Source organism: Carassius gibelio, chromosome B16 (genome assembly GCF_023724105.1).
Source record: "Carassius gibelio isolate Cgi1373 ecotype wild population from Czech Republic chromosome B16, carGib1.2-hapl.c, whole genome shotgun sequence".
Taxonomy (NCBI): Eukaryota; Metazoa; Chordata; class Actinopteri; order Cypriniformes; family Cyprinidae; genus Carassius; species Carassius gibelio.
In genome coordinates, this window is record NC_068411.1 from 11,416,191 (window position 1) to 11,434,496 (window position 18,306).

An 18,306-nucleotide genomic window follows, 5' to 3' on the forward strand; every position below is an offset into this window, starting at 1 on the left:
ATAACCGCACTTTTAAAGCAATATTAATCAAACAGTAATACAAAAAAAACAGAAAAGTATTTATATCTATATATTATATTTGTATGTAGCACAACAAAACAAGGAAACACTTCCTTGTTGTTTATCTTACACAGACTTTCTAAAGTAAAAAAACAGTAAATTGTGCCGAATTACAAACAATTAACCCTAAACCAAATTCAAACTCTATAGTAAGTACTGTACATTTTGTGAAATATCACTCAGTATGTAATTACACTTTAATAATAACACCTTTACACTGGACGTTCATTAGTAATTACATGTGTAATTACATTGTAATAGAAACATTTGAAAATAAATATGGATGCATTTTAGGTTAGAGCGATTTTATGCAGTAGTACTTTAAATACATACATCAAATACTATATCTTAGGACATGGTATGTACGTGGTATGTATGTATTGGTTGTACACCAAAAACTTAAGTTGTATATTTTTATTGGTTTACCACACAAATAAGTCTTCAGATTAGCTTGAAGGCTCAGGGTGCCTTACAGCAGTATGTTAAATATTCATGATACTAACCACACAAAGGCAACCAGGCCACCACTGGCGATGCCACTGTGGTCTTTAGAGGAATGTCAATCCACAAACAAGACCTCCCAAAAAACTCTGCTCCAGGCTTCAATCTTTGTGTGTCTCTCTCTCACGCTCTCTCCATTTCTCGCCGCCACACATCCTAAGGCTCGCCCAGGCCCGGCTCCTTGGGAGCTGCTCCAGCCTGCCAAGCCAACGCCAGCTTGCATTATTATCATATTTCATCAATTATGTAAACGATGTCCTGCTGAGTGTGCCTGCAACAGAGCACCATCAGGTCCCGCCCCTAAACGCATGCAAATGAGCTTGCCTGCAGGCGTGAACTGACCTCCGCCTCTCCCCGTCTCCGCAGCTTTCTGTGATTCGCTCTCCTGCGTGTCAAGCAGCCCGGAACACTGGACCCAGGAAACCTCGAGCGGCAAGCCCCATGGGCCAGCTCTGCCAGTGTTTGTATACCCGCAAATGTTTCTGAGCGAGCTGTTCGTCTTTTCAGTGTTTTGAAAATTTAAATTTCTTGACATGAACTTGATCCAGTAGTCAGCGAGCCAAGGCCATTGCATAGCCTCTCTACAAATTTTATGAGCTTGAGGAGGAGTGTGTTTAACAAATATTTATTTTATATGAGGGGGAGGACTGGAGTCGGTGCTATAGAGCTGTGATTTTCGACTGGTTTTGCTTCAGGTCTCTGATTTTACATTGGACATCGAGTGCTGACTAAAAACACAGAAACCTAAATTATTCATTTTATGAAAGTAAAATTTGTTTGTTAAAACACTGAAATTTTATATTAATTTAAATAAATGAAATATTTTTCCATAAATAATTCACCACGCAAAACACATTGTGCTTATAGCAAATATAGAATATAATTTGATGCAATTGATGTTGTTCGAATAAATCTGCAGCTCATTTTTGGGTCTCATCCCACCAGTTGTTTGAACCCTTGATTATAGACCATATAGTTATGTCCATTTCTTATGGAACCACCTTTAGTCTAATTTAAACAGTTTGCTTTACTTTTCTGCAAGGTGCCCTTGCATTTTTTCATGTTATCTAAATTCACACAATTTTTAATCACCTCGAGCACAATAAGAGCAGAATTTTCACTTCTTTTTATTCTCTCTTTCACAAGTTGCCACCAAAAATGTTACTCAATGACAACTCTTATCATTTTGTGAAACGGTTCTTTGTCTATAATCGGCAAGCCTACTCGGTTTTCAATGTCAGAGGCAAGGACATGCACTGGCCTCCAGGACTGAATGAAACTCAATGAGTTTGAGCTACACATATCTGAGCTTCATTAAGCAGAAACTATAGAGCACTGAAAGGAAGAGAAGAGTCAGGACTTTCACTCAATGGAATCTCATATCTGTCTAATCCCTTCCCTCTCTGCTGTTTTACTGATATAAATCTACTCTAGATAAGATGACTGATGCTGCTGAGCAGTACGTCTCCCCAATAATTGAATAAATTAACAAATTAATCATTTTAGATTTTAAGATCCTCAATTAAAGTTTTTGCTTGGGAAACAATGTTTGTGTATTCATAACTGGATCAATGTGTCCATATGACGGCCTTATAAATAATAGTTTTTTACTGGTCTGAGCATTTGGATGTTTTTTTTTTTTTTTTTTTGGTCATGTAATTTACATCCAAATAGATTCTAGTTTCAGTCTGTTGTAAAACATTGTACAGCTTTGAAAGGTTTAGAATAGCACTTAGAATACCACTTCTAATGTTCTTTGTAATATCATTTTGGAACTTTATAATTAAATCTGCAGTCGGTAACTTTTGACTGTTAATAAACAGAACTGCTTGCGTCTTGCGGAAGAACATCGTAGCCGGAACTACTTCTCTATGTTTATGTCTATGAAGAATCACAAAGGTACTGGGTTACTCCGCCGCGGTATTCCCGAAGCAATCTAAAATAGTCTGAATATAAACACTTATTATAGGTGCACCCTAGTGATTCAGGACAAGCTAAAAACACGGTTTGGAAAATGGATTCATGGTGTACTCGCTTATTATATACATTTTTCTACATTTTGAACACAAACAAAGTTACGGACCGCAGCTCTGATTGGTTGTTTCTTACCATGAGCGGATGACTTTCTTCAAATGGCAATAGGACCACTGGGAGGAGCCAGAGGAGCTTGATTTTTTCACAGATTATCGGTCTCATATTCTACTGACAGGACATAATGACAGGTTTAACAAATATGTAAAAAATATATTTTTACAAAAGTTACCTACTGCAGCTTTAATTCACTTTTAGTGTATGGGGAAAAAATGGGCAGAAATGTTTTTAAAAACTCAACTGGTGTGTTTGGAAGGTCATGAAGAATTGCTTACCTATTCTTATGGATGTTCACTTTTGTAGCCTGTTAAATTTACAAATCGCATCACTTATTTTTGGCCTTATGGACAATTACGTGACAGACAGACGTGATGGACGGACGGAGCTTATTCTGTAGGCCTAGTTGTTACAAATTGTTAGTTAAACTCTTGACTCCCTAATGCGGAATTTGGCCAAATCCATTTTTCTGTCTTTTTTTCTTTCCTGAGTATTTTTAATGCAATATGTCACTCTTTGGTTTGGACTGTCACAGAGCACAAAGAACAACAAGTTTATACTGAGGGTGCTGCTGGAACCAGACTGAGGCTAATTGCTTTCATAGTGAGAAATGACCCTGGTGACGTTTGATATTTGCACTGCAGTCAGGCTGAGCTGTCAGATGAAGACAGCTCTATCAGAGTGACAGTTATCTATGCAAAACAAAACAGGTGATTTTCCTTCCTCTGTCACTCCACTGTTATGCATGACAGACAGTTATTCAGATATCAGTGCAACAGAAGAACAGAGCTGCTAGGCTCTCCTCTCTCAGAAGGGAAGCTTCTCTGGCTGTCTGATAGCTTGAAATAACTCCAAATTACAGTTAACTTTTGTAAACATCACATTGCTGCTTCTCCTTTTTTCTTCCAGTATAGACTTGTTTAATGTATTGCTGGTAGCAGGTATTCTGAGTATAATTTCTGTGCAGATATAAATTAATTCTGTCAAAACAAAAAAACAACAACAATGACAAGTGTAATATGTAATCATTTACAGCCAGGTCTTTTTTTTTTTTTTTGATGGAATATTCCAGGCTAAATTTAATTCAGTTTCTCTAGAAAGCTGTGGCATGTTATTGATTTTGAGAGAAAAGTAATTTTGACTTGTCACTCAAATTAAAAACGTTTACAGTAATTTACACTTGAATTTACAATGGATCGCTAGCAGGGAAACATATAAAGCAACACCTCCATCGTACACGCATTACTGAAAACACACACGTTGAAATTATTTTCTCTTTTATGATTCCAAATCATCTAGGGTTGTAATATACTGCAATGGCTAATGCGTTAGGCATAATTTCAATAAATTGAGTAAAATAGTTTGTGACAAAAGATGTTGGCAAGGTTCATGATGTCAAGGTGGTGACTGTTTTGTCCTGGCCATGGCATGTTGATGAATTCACTATAAAAGTACACATATTGATTGTAGCTATCAAAAGCACCCTGTCCCAAAACTCAAAGATAGTGCAATTAAATTTGTCAGTGCATCCCTATTGGAAATCAATGCTAGCTGGGCTCTGATTGAGTCTGAGCTATGTTGAGAAGATCTGGAGGAAATGGGCACTGAAGGTGATTGTGACTGCCATATTGGCCTCAACAATCCAAATTCTGCTCCCCAGCCCTCTCTGTTCTGCTTTATTGAAGGTAACTATGTCTGTCAGTTCGGTTCTATCTCTAGCCTGTCAGCGGCTAGAGCACTTTCTGCCTTCCACTGACAGCCCAACCTGACTTACTCTGATCAATATAGAAAAGCAGTGCTGCTCTTCCATTATGTCCTTTTGTGGAAAGAGACAAAAAAAAAAAAAGAGTGGGATGGATAGAGAAAAGGAAACGATGGGAAGACCTAACCATGATATGTTTATATAGACTTGATATCAGAATTGACAGTTGTGGAGATAATGCAGGAGTTCGGTTTGATTTTTGCTGCGTTTATAGGCTGTCAAGGTCAAGGCATCTGGTGGAAGAAAATTAATTCTGAGGGTTTGCCTGCCAAACTGACTGGTAATATTTGAGCTGCACGTTTGACATGGTAGCAAGTTTAGAGAAAGGGAAACTATGGATGGTTCTAATGGGTGAGATGTATCATTGCTTGTAAATAATGATTCATTAGACAATTGTTCACAGGTATCTTTTTTTATTAAGTTAAACTCAGAAGATTTATACGTTTATTAAATAGCTACCAACACTGAAATATGATTAACAAAAATAAATACATATGCAAAACAAAATGTAAAAAAAAAAAAATCCATGTTTTGTTATAGTGTTACAAACCGCCACATTTTTGTTACAATTCATTCGAGGTGGGGTATTCTGTTAAAAATAAAGCTTCTTTATTGGCATCTATGATGCATGCTAGTTAACAGTGAGAATAAGTCCTTCCGAGTGGATAGATTCTTAATATTAATGTTTTTCTTACTAAAACAAAAAAGGTTTTTCTTTGAGATCACTGCAATAAATAAATAAATCAACTAACCAATCAATCAATATAGAACCATTGTTTTTAAGAATGTAGTTTGTGACATAGCACCACCCGTTATTGTACATGACATTAATTTACACATCTTAAAGAATGATTGTAGATTTCAAAACAGAGCTGCAAGCAAAAAGTGTTACAATCATTCCTGATACATTCATCATTCATTCATCAAGTGTCGAATGACTATAAATAGTGTTACGTGACTAAATGCTTTTTTTTAGTACAGTAGTTCCTATTTAAAAACAATTAAAGCTAGTAGCATAACAAAATAATTGTGTACAGTTAAATATGACTTATGACAAAATTGTAGTTTTCTATTTTTTGTTTAGCTTGAGCTAACTACTTTTTCAGTAGTTGTTTCCTGAAGTAAAGATAATACTGTTAATAAATGTTAGAATTTAATTGATTCTTTTTGCATTTAATGACAACTAATATTTTGGAGGAATGCATCCTTAATGTGACTTTATTATTGCTGAATTGCATTGACAGGTTTTGTGTCAAATCAATCTTTGAAAAAATCACTTCATTTTATGAAGTGGCTGTAAAATCAATTTTAATTTGTGTCACCTCAATAAAAAGTGCTTGTTCAGTTGCCTATATATTTGCAATGCCCCTGTTCCCTTCTCTGCATATATTGAGTGCAATAACACAAAAGAACACGGTTTGGACCAGTGCACCACTCGTTCCTTTTGATCCGGTCCTGGGAGCCCTATGTGATTTCCTACTGTGGGACAAGCCACCCCAACCCCCCTACAATCCCTTTGGCTTTTACGTTGAAAAGAACACAACAGGCATTGTTCAGGGGATGACTGTCCTCTGTCATTGTTCTCTTTGTCAAAAATCATTATGTAGAACGACAAACAGGTGTTCAGTAGCTTGTGAAGGTCAGTGTCAAATTCATGAGCTCCAGCATCCAACAGTCTCATCGATTGTGCTTTGATGCATTTTGAGAAAAGGGAGGAATTTTACCTGGTAAATGAATAGAAATCAAGATGACATTTTGTCAGGTTTAGAGTAATTTGAAAATATCTAGTCTGACCTTTTATAGCGCATTGTATTTAAAAGCCTCAATATTAACAAGAAATAAACTTGTCAGAGGGCCCTTCACTTTTTTTAAATGAGGTTTTCCAGCATGTCTATAAATATTTGAAACAGGTGACAGAGAACTGTCAAAAACTGCAGTGAGTTTGACTGAATCTTATCAAGGAGAGGGATTTTTATGGATCCATTTTTTTTTTTTTTTTTTGGTAATATAGAAATTTATATGGCAGAATGTGGAATTGAGACCGAGAGTGTAATGTAAATACACCCAAGTCCCAATGGGTCAATATGGCATGATGAGATTTCTTGCTAGCTCCCTGAGTGAGCGCACACACACCACCCTCACCAACCCACACAGACATCCACAGACACACTCACACAGGCACTCATCATCTTCCAGACAATCTCAGCTGGCACTTGCACTTGACATTTTTTGGTGGTGAAAGGCCAGTCTAGTTTTTGACAGACACTGCCATTGTGTTAGTCTGACATTCAGTTGGAGGATATCAGTACAAATCAAAATGTGCACTGGAATTAGTTCTGAATTATTGCCTTGTTTGCTATGCTATAATGTAATATGGGAAATCATGTGTTTCTTTATATTTATGCTTTACTTCTGATTTTAGCTGAAAATATAACAAGGCAATAATAACCAGTCTTAATGTCACGGAGACGAACCCCGTGATTCCCTCTACTGGCCAGCAGAGGGCTCCATCTCCGGAATACTGACTCTCACATTCACCTATACTGATTCGCACTACACTACCCATCATCCCCGCACCTCTACTCTGATCATCACACAGGTGCAGCTCATTGGCACGGATATATAAGCTGCACAACTCCATTAGCCTAACGCGAAGTCTTGTTTTGCTCCGGCTAACATTTCCAAGCGTTATTATCCGTGTTTGATTTCCTGTTACCAGTATTGCTTGTTTACCGTCTCTTGAACCTTTGCTGCCTGCCTCTCGACCTTGGATTGTTTATTGGACTCTGAATCTTGCCTGTTTCCCCTGAACTTCTGCTTGTGTTTGACTACGATTCTGGTTATCTCTACTGTTGTGTTTGCTGGTCCTGATCCCTGCCTGTACTACCTCGAGTCTGTCAATAAAGCCTGCAAAATGGATTCCCTGTCTGATGATGTGTTACAGAAGACTTCGCCACAACCGAATCCAGCGGCTTACGATCATCTGTGTGCTACTATGGCAGCTCAGGCAAACCAGACCGCTGCTAACCAACATCAACTGAATCGTCTCACTTCTATCACGGAGGAACTGGTACAGGCTGTTCAAAATCTCCACAGCCCTGCCGTGACGTTATCCCCACCTGCAGCGGTCACCGCTTCCCACATGGCAGGAACGCCAACCCACGTTAATCCACGACTGGCTTACCCGGAGAAATTTGACGGGGACTCTACCAAGTGTAAGGGCTTTCTACTACAGTGCTCGCTGTTCGTTGAACAACAACCCACCCTTTACACCACTGATGCTGGTAGGATCGCCTTCGTGTGTTCATTATTAACGGGAAGAGCTTTGGAATGGATAACGGCTGTGTGGCGCGAGGATGGAACGGCGTTCACCACTTTCACTGACTTTCTGATACGTTTCCGAGAGGTGTTTGATCACCCCCGAGAGGGGAAAGGAGCGGGTGAGCGTTTGCTTGAGTTATCGCAGGGAGGATTAACAGCAGCGGAATATGCCTTGAACTTTCGCACTTTGGCTGCTCAAACGTCATGGGTGAGCGACACGCTGAAGGTATTATTTCGCAAAGGGCTCAATCCCGAACTGCAAACCGAACTCGCTTGCCGTGATGAGGGGAGAACTCTGAGTGATCTTATTTCACTGACTATAACCATTGACAACCTGCAACGCTCTCGCCGAGTCAGTGCTCCAAGCCCCTTCACCGCTGCGGTAACGCGACCCGTAGAAACTACAGAGCCCATGCAGATAAACTCCTATCATCTGACGGAGGAGGAACGTCACCGCCGCAGGGTTAACCGACTCTGTCTCTACTGTGGTGCTCCGGGACATCTACGAATCACTTGCCCCTCTCGCCGCTCTTCTCACACTCCGAAATCGGTGAGTTTACCTTTTAACTGTGTGTCAGTCCCTTTGATAATCAAGACCGACAAGGTTCAAATAGCCACCACTGCTTTACTCGATTCAGGAGCAGCTGGGAACTTTATCTCTGAGGACTTTGCCAGAGGGAATAACATCTCATTAATTTCATGCACTAATTCTCTGTCTGTAGCCACAATAGATGGGCGCCCTTTGGGGTCTGGATTGATCACTCACCGCACCCAAGATCTTCAAATGTTAACCGGCCTGCTACACCACGAAACCATTCAGTTCTACGTACTCCCTGTATCTAACACCCCTGTTATTTTGGGATTGCCCTGGCTCAGATTGCATGATCCTCAGGTGTCGTGGAGAGAAGGACAAATTCTTAGATGGAGCACCCAGTGTCAGAAATCATGCCTCTCGACCATCTCTCCCATGACGGTACAAGTTGTCACATTAGACCAGGAGACCACCAGCATTCCCAATCTGCCCAAGGAGTATCACGATCTCGTCACCGCCTTCAGCAAGGTACAGGCAAACACATTACCACCACATCGCAGCCATGATTGTGCCATTGATCTCATTCCAGGTTCATCACCACCCCGGGGTCGAATCTTCCCATTATCATTACCCGAGTCAGAAGCTATGGCTAAGTACATCAAGGAGGAGCTGGAGAAGGGGTTCATACGTCCATCCACCTCTCCTGCCTCAGCTGGCTTCTTCTTTGTCCGCAAGAAGGATGGAGGTCTGCGCCCTTGCATCGATTATCGTGGACTCAACGAAATCACAGTGAAGTTTCGCTATCCTCTACCACTGGTGCCCTCTGCATTAGAACAGTTACGTACTGCACAGTACTACACCAAATTGGATCTGCGCTGCGCATACAACCTCATCCGCATTAGGGAGGGGGACGAGTGGAAGACCGCTTTCTCAACCACCAATGGGCACTACGAATACCGGGTGATGCCGTTTGGACTGGTCAATAGTCCTTCGGTTTTCCAATCCTTTGTCAATGACATCTTCAGAGACATGCTAAATAGAACTGTGATCATATACATTGACGATATATTAATCTATTCAGATACCCTGGAGGAACATGTCCAACATGTGAGAGCTGTGCTGCAAAGACTCATTGAACATCAACTCTATGCTAAGGCGGAGAAGTGTGAGTTTCATACCACCTCCACCACCTTCCTGGGGTACGTCATCAGCCCAGAGGGGGTCGCCATGGATGAGAGCAAAGTCAATGCCGTTCTCAAGTGGTCAGTACCAAGGACACTAAAGGAACTTCAACGCTTTCTGGGGTTTGCTAATTTCTATCGCCGTTTCATCAGGAACTTCAGCTCTGTGGTTAGTCCCCTCACATCTCTGGTCAAGAAAGGAGCTCATCGGCTACACTGGGCTGAAGCTGCTTTTCAAGCTTTCCAGGAACTAAAGAGAAGGTTTGTGACCGCCCCAATACTCCATCATCCTGACCCATATCTCCAGTTTCTCGTCGAGGTGGATGCCTCCAACACTGGTATCGGGGCTATTCTCTCCCAACGCCAGAGTTCTACCGGTAAACTCCACCCATGTGCCTTTTACTCCCGCAAACTCAATGCTGCTGAACGGAACTACGACGTGGGAGACCGTGAACTTCTTGCTATGAAAGCGGCCTTCGAAGAGTGGAGACATTGGCTGGAGGGGGCCAACTTTCCCTTCACCGTACTAACCGATCATAAGAATCTCGAGTACTTGCGCTCAGCCAAGCGCCTCAATCCACGGCAGGCCAGATGGTCACTGTTCTTCTCTCGATTCGACTTCTCAGTTACCTACCGTCCAGGCTCCAAGAACACCAAGGCAGATGCACTATCCCGTATTCATGAAGATGAACAGATTCCATCCGAACCAGAGTCCATACTCCCCTTCAAAGTAGTCATTGCACCAGTACAATGGGACATCATGACACTAATCCAACAACACAACTCTCAACACGCACCTCCAGCAACTTGTCCTCCTGATAAGGTTTACGTACCACCTACCTTACGTGATCAAGTTTTCAACCACACGCACTGCTTGCCCGCATCCGGTCATCCCGGTATCACGGCTACCATTAACCTGCTTCAGAACCGGTTCTGGTGGGAATCATTACCCAAGGACACTATAACTTTCATCCAACAATGCCAGACCTGTAATGCACACAAGACTCCCCGCCAATTGCCAGCCGGATTGCTTCAACCACTTCCCATCCCACAACGACCCTGGTCCCATCTAGCAATAGACTTCATCACTGATCTACCTGTCTCTCAGGGGAACACTGTTGTTCTGACAGTAATTGATCGTTTCTCCAAAGCCTGTCGCCTTATTCCCCTACCTAAATTGCCTACTGCTCTACAGACTGCCGAACTACTCTGTAACTGGGTCTTCCGTCTTTACGGACTACCGGAGGATATCGTCTCTGATAGAGGTCCCCAATTTACCTCTCGTCTTTGGAAAGCCTTCTTCCAAGCCCTCAATATAAACGTTAGCTTAACCTCTGGTTACCACCCTCAATCCAACGGCCAGGTCGAAAGACTCAATCAGGAGATCACCCGGTTCCTGAGATCATACTGCAGCTCCAACCAAGAAGATTGGGCACGGTTTCTCCTTTGGGCTGAGTACGCACAGAACTCCCTGGTCAAACCAGCTACTGGTATAACCCCCTTTAAGTGCATCCTAGGCTATCAACCACCCATGTTTCCCTGGTCCGGGGAACCCACCGATGTACCCGCTGTCACGGACTGGTTGCAACGCAGTGAGGAGACTTGGAATCAAGCTCACGTACACCTTCAACGAGCCATCCGCCATCAAAAAGAACATGCTGACCACCGTCGCCGTCCTGGGCCTGTATACCAACCCGGACAATGGGTGTGGCTCTCTACCCGAGATCTCCGTCTCCGACTACCCTGCAAAAAACTAAGTCCAAGGTACGTGGGTCCCTTCAAGATAACACATCAGATCACTCCTGTTTCATTCCGTCTTGCATTACCTGACACCTATCGCATCTCTCCCACCTTTCATGTATCTCTGCTCAAGCCCGCTGTGGCCCCTGGAGAGGAGGGAGAGGGGAGGTCCCGTGAGCAGAGTCCCCAGCCCGTCCAGATCGAGACTGAGGAAACTTACCAAGTGCGAGAGCTTCTTAACTCCAGGCGTCGAGGACGCATCCTGCAGTATCTGGTCGACTGGGAGGGGTACGGTCCGGAGGAACAATCTTGGGTCAACGCTGACAACATACTAGACCCCAACCTCATCACGGAGTTCCATCGGTTACATCCGGAGAAACCGGCCCCCCGACCACGCGGTAGACCTCGACGTCGGCTACCATCTCGCGCCAGGAGTCGCTCGCAGGGAGGGGGCTCTGTCACGGAGACGAACCCCGTGATTCCCTCTACTGGCCAGCAGAGGGCTCCATCTCCGGAATACTGACTCTCACATTCACCTATACTGATTCGCACTACACTACCCATCATCCCCGCACCTCTACTCTGATCATCACACAGGTGCAGCTCATTGGCACGGATATATAAGCTGCACAACTCCATTAGCCTAACGCGAAGTCTTGTTTTGCTCCGGCTAACATTTCCAAGCGTTATTATCCGTGTTTGATTTCCTGTTACCAGTATTGCTTGTTTACCGTCTCTTGAACCTTTGCTGCCTGCCTCTCGACCTTGGATTGTTTATTGGACTCTGAATCTTGCCTGTTTCCCCTGAACTTCTGCTTGTGTTTGACTACGATTCTGGTTATCTCTACTGTTGTGTTTGCTGGTCCTGATCCCTGCCTGTACTACCTCGAGTCTGTCAATAAAGCCTGCAAAATGGATTCCCTGTCTGATGATGTGTTACACTTAACTAGGCATAGCACAGTGAGAAGTGAAATATGTTTGCCACTAGCTTCACCAAGCAAAACTGTAGAAATAATAATTGATGTTATACAAGTTTCCAAAACATTCCATCATCTGCCATTGGTTGGCAAACAAAAAGTTCCACCCCCAACTCATACTGTTCCTGTTAAAGACATAGAACAATGTTAATATATATAACACATGATAGCTAAAAATTGAATGCACTGTAAATTGTAAATAAAAAAGCGTCTGCTAAATGAATTAATTTAATTTTAATGTAATTTTAATGTATTTACATTGCTGAAACTTTAGCGCACTTAAATAAATAATACACTTAAAAAATATATACTTAAAGTGTAAACTAAATGTAATTTTTTCAGACACTTAATTGCATGTTATTTACAAATAAATCCAAATGTATTACAGCTTAAATTTATAACCCATTAAACACAAAACGTTTAAATGTAATTTCAGAATTACTTATATTGAAATATGGTTAAAGTGTACTGCCAAAGTTATGGTAAACTAAAACATACTATAATGTAATTTCTATTGAGATCTATATGCCATATAATTAAATATATTTGAATTGCATATATGTCTAATGATTAAGTTTAAACATATTAACGTTAATGTTTATTACATCTTAATGATTTAAAAGATACTTCAAAATAAAGCTTTTGATTTTAGATGATTACTATCTTTTGAATTCCACTTTCTTTGAATTCATGTGTTACCTTTTATTTTCAGTAGGGTTACTTACATGTAATTATGCATAATTTATATAGGTAAGTACATGTAACGTTTAACAAGGACACTTTAAAATAAAGTGTTACCAAGTTTTACTATAAGTGCACCATTAATACAATTAAGTACACTTCTTTTTCACAAGGACAAATACTGAAGACAGACACAAGCTTGCTGTGGAAGATGAAAGAAGACATTTTGAGAAATGTCTCAAAGTTTTAATCCAGACAGTAGAAGCCAATAACAACAAAACCATCATTCTTCAAAATGTCTTCTTCTTGTGTTCTGAAGGAGAAAACATGAGGGTGAGCAAATAATGACAGGTTTCTCATTTTTGGTTGAAGCTCAGTTGGCTCAATTTCCAAAGTTCCAGGTACTTTGGGGCACATTGGTGTTCGCCGTTTTGAAAACTCTTATCAGTAGCAGGCAGGTCGAGCTGCCCCAGTGACAAAACAGCCCATTAGAGCCCTATAACATTGAAGAAGAATACTACCATCACCCTGGTTCCCTAGGGGCTATAGTGGAGCACAGCAGACACACAGAGACAGCCCCGTCATTCAATCCTAATGCTTGCACCTTCACTGTGTACCCTAATGTGATTCTAAACACATCTAAATGACATTTCCTCTCACTGAGATAGTGTCGATGGCTCTATTAGAAGTTGATAATGGCAGATATAAGTGCTGCAGGAGAGGATATGGAAGATCCGTATCTTAAGTGGCTCTCTTTCTTTCATGTCTCACTCCATCACTGTAAGGTTCCCGAGCTCCCTCTAACACACTGGCAATGTGTCTAAGGTGATATGTGGCCAAAACAACCACATAGTTCATATGTGTGCGTTAACACACATAATTAGGCAAGTGGACATGTCTGATATGCCAAAGCAATCATGCATTAGGAAATAGAAATATAATACCATGAGATGCGGGCCTAGAAGTAGTCGAGTCTTTTTTAGCAATTCTATATTGGTAATTTAATGCATTTTCTATGTTTTGTATTGAAAGAAAATAGACATTTGATTTTTGGATTATTACTGTTATGCTTACTAACATGCTTAATAAATAGAGTTATCAGGAGTTGGCATGCTTTTCTAAAAAAAAATACCTCAATAACACAGTGCTTAGCCTCCGATCCAGAACTCCTGAATAATATTAGTTTTTGGCCTCTAAAATATTGGAAGACGGTAAATAATAACAGTGTCTTTGCAGCAGTGATGTTTTAGTGCATAATGGGACTTTCCATTTAGAGGATATTTTTCAAGCTATCTGACACTGACATGGAATTCTGGTTTGGAGTCTCTCATTTTTTTTTTTTTTTTTTTACAGCATAAGTCACCAACCCTTTTTTAAACAGAACCATTCAATTATTTGCTGTAATAAATAGGCCTGGCAGTTTTGCTCGGCATAACAATATTTGCAGGCATGGGAATTTGCACGCTTCTGTGCTAAAGTTAACAATATGGAAATGTCTTTGAGCTTACCTGCCAGACTTCTCAGAAACACATTACTTGCAAATTGATAGCAGTGCTGAAAACAGCTGATTAGAAACAGGTAGACGGCTGCTGGATCAAGCGTGATCCCCTAAAGACATTAGCTGTGCTCAAAATAGCTGTACGGTACATTTGCAGATGAATAACCTATGCATAAACCTAAACACTTCCATATCAATGATCATTCGTTTATGACCTGAGCACTTTACATGCATGTTACTTCACATTTTTGTATGAAAACTAAATGTCTTTATTATTTGCACATGATCATCTTTTTTACATATTCACTCATTATTTATTATTATTATTATTATTATTATTATTACCACAGATAGTAATAATAACCGAATATGTTTTTCAGCATTAAAATGTTAATACTTTGAGAATGATTAGATGATTAGAGTGTTACGATTTTTGTGTTTACTAATAATTATTTTAATCTTAATAATTTAATATTTATTTAACTGTATTTAAATTATCAGTACTTTAAGAAGTTTTAAACAGTTTTATGATTTTTTGTGTGATTATAATAAATTATGATTATCGATTATTATAAATTATAATGAATATATAGACATTTTAAATATTTGTTTATGCATTATTAGATAATAATAAAAATAATAATATCTGCAATTACTATTTATAATAATATTAGCAAATATTAATTTTATGTTTGGTTATTTCATTTTAATGTGTGTGTGTTTTTTTTGTTGCTTCATTTAAGCTTTTTGTCTGGACTTTTAACAAACATTAAAATATATACCCCTAAATGCTACCACTAGCCACGTTTGGTTTGCCAGTGTCAACAATATTCCTTTATTGGACTGCATATCATTAATAATTAAAACAAGGTTGAAGAGAATTTTTTTTTTTTTTTTTTTTTCTCCGAATCATAATTTAGCTCCTCTCTGTCTGCACTTGTATTCAGATGTAGAACATGGCCACATCCCCAGATCCCCCTTTGATTAAAAATCGACTGCCAAGCTCAAGTCTGTTCTGCAAGAGTCAAAACATTTCCTTCACCCTGTTCTTAAGGGTGGGATTTGACTGAAACCGAAGCCTAATTAATATGAATGACTGAAACAAACTGGCATATAGTGTGTGTCCCCAGCGGTGGAAGAGAGGTAAACATATGAAAGATTTCCAGATTTTTCACATCTGCTGCCACGGATAATCACTTCTGAGGAAGTAAAGAAACACTCACAAGAATTGTATTTACACATCTACTTTCAATTTGGTATTCAGGTACCAGTTCACGAAGCTGGTGGAATTCCGGGGATGCAGCTCGGCTAGTTCGCATGCAGCCTGGGCTTCTCGTCCACGTAGCGTATCGACTGAACCGACAGGAAAAGAGAGAAAGAGAGAGAAAGGGAGGGCGAAAGCTGCTAAAAAATTCATGCCTCTGCCAGCTCTGTCTATTCGCTGCTCAGCAGGGGCCCGCCTTTGATACTTCACACTTGCGAAAAAAAAAAAAAATGCAAATGATTTTTTCACTGCATAACACAGAGAGAATGTATCCCCAGTAAGTTATCGGAATATCCTGCCAAAACATAATGAAATTTAGCCATCACTTGCGAGTTTTCTCTTTCCGGTTCTCCATAGCTGTGCGTGTGAATCTAACCTTTCGTCACATTCTGAAATATCGCTTACCGCCTTTTGTTTTCGTCAAATTCGCAGATTGCACCACATGCTACATACTACGGGACATATACTTCGCAATGTAGCAAAAATATCTACATCAACAATAATATATATATATATATATATATATATATATATATATATATATATATATATATATATATACATTTTTTTTTTTTTTAATCTAAATGAAGAGAAATCAGGAGAACTTCTATTCATATACCAATTACGACTGCCAAACATATTAAGGAGGTGCTTGAGTTTGTTGAGAGGAATGATGGGTAATATATGAAAGGAGGTAAATGTGGTCTTGTTGTGGGGAGCTGAAGGGGAAATATTGGCTTTGACAGGTAGCACAGCAGGGGGGCCGCCAGACTAAGACTGGGATCTATTTTCTCACCCCGGCTTGGTTTCAAGAATGCTGATTAGATATGCTCTCTCTGTGTCAGGGAGTAATCCACCAATGCAACCACAGACCAGACCTGCTCTCCATCTCCCACAACTACCTCCGCCATTTTTATACCTCGCCCCGGCTTTGTTTTTGTGGGATTAAATCACATCCGGCTTGATTATCGCTCTCTCTTGTTGATGTTTGGCTGCAATACGGGCTTAAATAATAGCCAGTGTGAGACGGTTTTATTTATTGTAGTGTAGGAAGCTTGTTTGGGTTCGGATAGGGAAGAAGATGCTGGGATGTGGGATGGGGTGCAACGGCGTCTGGAGTTTGTGTGTGTGTGTGTGTGCTTGTGTGTAATAATGTCTTCGCTTTTGTGGGTGCCCACATCAGCCAATTATGAGGCGACATCTGGTTTAGCTGACAAGTGACTGCGGAGGAGGGCGGAAAGTATTTGTGTGTGTGTGTGTGTGTGTTTGTGTGTTGTTCTGGCAGCAGGGAGGCGTTTAGGAGAATAGATTTGAGCTCTGGATGCTCAGTGGGGCAAGGGCTGGGCAAAGGGCGGCGTCAACAACATATTTTTTATAGTATATGAATCAATAATTAATAGGCACATATGAACACCATACAAAATCCAGAGAAATATTAAAGACCTGTGTGTACAAAACCGTCTTTGAGAATGTTTTAATAACATACTGTGAATAATATATAATGAACGCTGTCAATCAAAACTTTTATTTTGCTGTTCATTCTCATGTAGCGCTCACCTTCTCTTTTGTGGTAGGGCTGGATACAGTTCCAGAGAAATTATAAATACATTTATAAAGCACTTATTTTTTCCAGTAAACACCTGAATATTAACAGCAAGACTGCAGTCAAATAATAAAAAGATCAAATTAAATCAGTACATTTATGATGTAGCTTGCATGGGACATTGGCACGGTATCGAAGGTGGTCGTTTGGCCTGACAGACTGCAGTTTTCCAGCATGAACGTAATGTTCTGAGAAGGTCCCCAGTATCGGGCCAGTGTAAATGAGGCAGCTGACATGGATCACCTGCGGCGATGTGGATCATACTGAGCTGGGTGAAATACATTAGCACTGTGAAATGGGCCCCAGCTGAGGGCCCTGACTTCTACACAGGCATATCACTGACACTCAAATAAGAGAGATTCTCAGGAATGTTTTATTTGTACAATAAAAAATAAAAATAAAAAACTTAATTCATGAATTGGATAAATCGTTGCTTTATGATTGGTGTTGATTTATTGTTTTAGTAGACATATCAAGGCTTCTTTTGTATGCACACAGAATTATTAAAAAGTATCATGTACTATTTTTTTGTAAGATATTTATGTTAAATTTTCCAAAATGTAACAATTTAAATTCATATAGTTAAGTAATACATTTTGATTTAATTGATATAGTTAAATAATACATTTTGATACAATTTTGATTTCTTTTATTATTATGGTGTTGGCTCCTCAGTCGCATAGGTATGTTTGTAGCAATAGCCAACATGGGTCAAAATGATTGACTTTTGTTTAATTCCAAAAAAAAATTGGATATTTAAGCTGGCTGCACACTAGAAGATTTTAGAATCTTAACCGATTTTTAAACCATGGGAGACCATAGACATGAAGACAGTTTCAACCGATTTTTAGCCTTATAATTCTCTGAATTAGATGATTCGACCAGACCGCGAGATCACACACTTGTCGATTGTAGGGACGATTTCACAGTGACATGAGATCTCACGGAGACTCGCGAGATCAAACATGACTAGAGAAGAGAAACAAATGGAGAATAATCGACGCTGACATGTTTGATATTTACGATTTGAGTTCTGGGACGCTTTGTCTCAATTGAGAGCAGTTAAATAATTGTAATGACTCCTGATCATTCGGGGGT